Below are 5,445 nucleotides of genomic sequence, written 5' to 3'. Positions count from 1 at the left end.
GGGGGGTAGGGTGGGGAAGAGTGAGTGCCAGGTTTAGCAGGAAGGCAGCACTGTAACCTAGTTATATCATATTTTTTACAGGGTTATTCACAAAAGGGTGAAGAGATTGGAGAAGTGAACAATCTAGGCCAAAATAGCCGATTTGGAAAAATTCAGCTCACTTTCCAGTTCAGCTATGTTGTCCTAGATTGGTCACTTCTCCTGCCTTCTCCAAACTCTTCCCCCTTTTGTGAATAACTCTGTTAGTGTTTATTTCTGTCTTTGTGTCTGCAGGGACGATTTACCTCACTTTTTACCCCAATGATACCTGGACAAGAAATGAAGGGGGTCAGGTGCCATCAGATCATGGAGATACAGATAGTAATTTCTCAGGCAATGCAAGTCAGTGCTGCTATGTACTTCAGTGGGCTCATACTCCACTAACAATCTGCATAGCAGTACTGACTTACACCCTATACATCTAAACAGTTTAATTCTCCATAGAGTTCAAGGCAGGTTTTCCTGCACTGACTGATGTGTTACATCAGCATAAAATACTGAGCATCAAACTGCACCTTTCACACCCATGGATATGACTACTAAGACCATATATATGGTCCCTAAGGCCATGTAAATGATCTCTATGGCCATATTTGACCACTAAGGTTGTTTACAACCTAAGGCCAAATATATGGTCGCTAATGCCATGTATAAGAGCCCTATAGCCATATATAAGATCCCAAAAGCCATGTATATGATTACTGAAGGTCATGAATGTGACCCCTAAGGCTATGTAAATGATCCCTATGGCCATATTTGACCCCTAAAGCTGTTTACATAACCACCTAAGGCCAAATATATGATCCCTTAAGCCATGTATGGCGATGTATAGCATTACTGAAGGCCATAAATGTGATCCCTAAGCCCATGTAGATGACCCGTAAGGCTATGTAGATGATGCCCAAGGCCATAAATATGATCCCTAAGGTCACATACAGTATATGTTCCCCTAACACACATAAGTTGCAATACACCACAATGTATGGTAACGCACTACTGTGCACTGTGACAGCCTATTTATTTGAATGCAGAACTTCAATATTTTCTTTTAATTTTTTAGATCCTTGATTTCCTCCTCGGTTTAGCACTGGTGGTCCTCTTCAGGGCAGAACAACACACTCTGTCATTGCCTCTTTACATCCCCCTCCCACCCCCCATAGGTTGGGTCACAGCACTCCAGGACTGAGGAGTGGCACCCACTTGTTATTACATGAGCATCACTCAGTCCTGGATGAATGCCTGCCCCCTGCCGCCGCAGGAAGAAGAGGATCCTCCTGTGATGATGTCAGCATACCAGCTGGAAGACTTTAAGATAAAAGGTCCGTACACACCACCAAGCCACGCTGAACGCATGGCCGCTGGTGTCCGCTGATCGGTACAGTGCTCATACTCTGATCCAGGCACATCGTTCTGTGTACCTTTTTTTTTCAGAACTTTATTGAAATGTTACAAGTCACATGGCATATTGCGGTATGGTTGTACCACGTTGCACCACAACGTGGTGGTGTGAACTGAGCTGATAGCTGACAAGGCAAATTGCCTTATCAATGCATTGGGGCTGTGCTGGGAAAAGCGGCCAGTGCAGCCCTAACACATCATGTGTGAACAGGTCCTGAAGGTATGGGTAGGGTTTAAAAAAAATATCAAAGGGGGCTTTGGTGGAAGAGGCAGATAGCAACATACATGTCCTGGAGTTCCGCTTTAGCACAACACACATTAAAGTGTACAAAAATAAGTCAAGGTGTGAATAGGCCCTTAAGCCTGAATTTGCTTTGCAGTTGCAAATTTTACCTGTGGGGGAGAGAGGAGCAACTGAAATGACATGAGCTCCCCTTGCTGTAGAAGAGGACAGTCAACTCCAGTCACAAAGATAAATGGCGCCAGTAGTGTCTTTCAACAACGCTAATCTCCCCCCACCTCTACAAACCTTTCCGTCCATGTTGTTCTCTGGCCCGGCGCTGTCAATCAGTGATTCAAATCTCATTAACTCCTCATGTATCACTTCACCCACACTGAGATTGTAAGCCCTCACAGGCAGGGCCCTCCTTACCATCTTGTCTTGTAATGTCTTCCTTATATTGTAAACCTGCCTGTCAGTAAATACACACAGAACGTGGCTGTAAAGAAGCTGCAATGATTATAAAAAGGTGAAAATGTATTTTACTTTAGAAACAATTCATGTAGTAGTCATCTAGTTATGGTTTTACATCTGCTTCAATGGAGATATATGCAGCCGCTGATTGGAACCAGATGCTTGCAAATATAATCTGCTATTGCTGCAACATATGAAGGCTTATTGTATCCTAGGGGGCTGCAGAGGGAATAGAGCAGTCAGTGTATCAGATATACAGACGGTGTGTAAGGTGGGCCACTGAGCCTCGGGCTCCCCCACACCTCTGACACCCTCTGCTAATGCTACCGGGTTACAATCCTGCCTCTCCACCAAACTTAGCACTCGGCCCGCCCTTATTACACATGGTTGGCAGCCAACAGGCCGCTCATTGGACTTACTCAGCAGCCCGAGCCACGCTGTCTTGTCCCTCTCGACGTCTGATTGGACGGGTGTCTTCGAGCTATCTCCCGATTGGCTGCTGTCTGCTGTCGGTCGGGGCTGTCTAGTCCTCTTCGTTATTTTCCGTCGCGGTCAGGCTGGGGATGCTGTGCTGCCTCCATAGTGTCTGCGGAGGAGCCGCCGCCGCCGAGCACTGCGGACTCAGACATCGCTGCGGCGGGCTGCGCGCTCACTGGAGGCGGCCTGCGGGGTCCGGCTGGGCCTAGGGATAACCTGAGGGGGACGAGCAGCCGCTGCCCAGGGCGGAAAAAGAGGAGTACGGAGGAGGCCGCGCTGTGCCGGGGATGTGTTCGCTGCTCAGCCCGGACACTGGTGAGTAAAGGAGTCGGGCGGGTATCCTGTGCTGGAGCTGGGGGGGAAGCCGACTTCCATCCGGCATGAAGTGGGGTTGTATGTAGTGTGCCATCCGGGGCTTTATCCAGCCTGATCCCCCTGGCCAGTATTGTGCCCATTGTTACCATACCGAATGCCCAGTTCCATAATCAGTGTTGCCATGCTCGGTGCCCAGTGTTGCCATGCTCGGTGCCCAGTGTTGCCATGGCCAGTGTCCTATTCTTGTCCAAATGTCCGGTTCTGTATCACCTATATAGAGTTCTACCTAGAGCAGGACCCCGAGTGGCCACATCCATCCACCCATATTCTACCCAATTTTTGCTGCATGTATCCAGTACTATAGTGTTCTATGTATCCATACCCAATGTCCAGTGTTAACTTTACCCAGTGCTATAGTGTTCTTCTGTCCATTGATTTACACAGGGTTATTCACAAAACGGTGCAGAGTTTGGAGATGGCAGGAGAAGTGAACAATCTAGGTCTAGGACAACATAGCTGAAACTGGAAAGTGAGCTGAATTGGAGATTTTTTCCAGTTATGTTGTCCTAGATTGTTCACTTCTCCTCCCTTCTCACAACTCTTCACCCTTTTGTGAATAAATAACCCTGACAATGTTCTGTGTATCCAGTGCTAGTGTTCTAGCCAATATCCATTGATATCCAGCATTGTATGCATCCTGTACTACAGTGTTCTGTTCAATATTTTGTTATACAGCGTTCTATTTATTCGGTGCTACAATGTTAAGTGTCCTGTTGCTGCACCCACTGTAATGCTCAGTATTGCAGTTTGACATTTGAAGTTCCAACCATTGTTTTTAATCATAGCAGCAAGCTTAGTTGGTGGACAGACTGTGGCCACAATCCAGAGAGAAGACTTTTATTGTTTCTCTCAGCTTCTGACCACGGGTACAGACTCCTGTTATTCTGCTTCAGGTGTTCTTTCTCTCTCTAGAGGAAACCGCAAGATTCTTGTTGGGGAAGTTGATGTGTAGTGGATGTTGTGGTACCCATAAATCCTATAAATATTACAATTGTTGCCCACTCTGGATAAAATTAAGTGGTTTTAGCTCTTTATTTCATTTTGTTTAACAAACTTGGCTATTTCACTCTCATGTTTTGTTTACCCCATTTGGCTGCACATAGAACGATCTGTGTTTGTGTAGAATACCTACTTACTTTATTGATGACGTGCTGGAATTGGTGATGGTCTTCTCCCTGCACATACACTTGTAGGTATAAGGCCATTGTACTCAGAAAGCTCATTTATATTCCTACGGATTCATAGTTCTTTCCTGCCCTCGTCTTCCTAGGTCATGCGCCTTGTATCTATTGATTACATTACTTTAATTTTGCGGTTCACCATCTCATTTTGTTCACATAGCTTGGCTTTCTTGCCACATTCATAACACTGAATATGTTTGTATTGAATGCCTGTCTCTGGCTAGAAGACATTTAATCTTATACCATGTGTCTGCACACTGGGGATTTTATCGAGACATCACAGGGTAATGTTAAATGATATAGATATGCATTCAGTATATAAAAAAAGACTAGATGAAATACTAGACACATCAATGCCATACTTGCTACATTTGCAGCAGTGTGGATATAGTGAGAGAGATTTGGATGTACCTCTTGTCACTGGTTGGATGGAGTATTGCACAAAGCCTTCTTCCAGTATGCTGAGCAGTCATATAACTGGATTTATGAGTTATTATACTGGATTTATGTAGTGCCAACAGTTTGAACAGCGCTTTACAATGTAAGGAAGACCTAATGGTTACATTACAAATCGAGACAAGGATAGTAAGGAGGACCCTGCCTGCGAGAGCTTAAGTAAGTCTAAAAGATTAATTATTCACCCCAACATCTCTGTATTCACTGATGGTCTGATGTATGATACATTTGCAATACTAGCTACATGTATCCAGCTAACTCTTGCCACCCACACTGAGCACCTCCTATCTCTGGACAGGTGTCTTGTAATGTTTGCTATACAATTGTACGTTCTCATTTGAAATATTTTACAAGTATTTATGTTAGGTGTGTTACTGACTCCCATTTGTGTCACCTTCTCTGTGCTACACTATGGGAGAGATGGCAATTGTGTAATGATCAATATCTTTCTTAGTCTAGTATGAGAGCTCTGTTCCTTAGATGTCCCTGCAATGTTTTCTGTCTTCATTTACTATGCACAGAGGAGCAGATTTCTGTGCAGCATCCAGAATACAGTTTGTTTCTTCATGACAGATGGACTTATCAGCGAAGGTGTGCAGTACTGTACCCTGTAGAAATCAATTATATTTTAGTTTCTGAAGCTAGATCATCAAAAGATTTTCTGACTGTTTGCTATGCTTTGCATCTTCTGGTTGAATAGGCCTATTAGTGTGTGTGTGTGTGTGTGTGTAATTATATTTCTCTATGCTGGACTGCTGCAGCATGAAATAGAGAGAGAGAGAGAGAGAAATATTTTCTCTTCCTCCCCCCTCCTCTCTCTTCCTT

The sequence above is a fragment of the Nanorana parkeri genome, unplaced genomic scaffold (genome assembly GCF_000935625.1).
Source record: "Nanorana parkeri isolate BGI_ZX_2015 unplaced genomic scaffold, ASM93562v1 scaffold63, whole genome shotgun sequence".
In the NCBI taxonomy this organism is placed as follows: Eukaryota; Metazoa; Chordata; class Amphibia; order Anura; family Dicroglossidae; genus Nanorana; species Nanorana parkeri.
The sequence above is the reverse complement of the archived record's forward strand: the minus strand, read 5'-3'. Positions refer to the sequence as shown.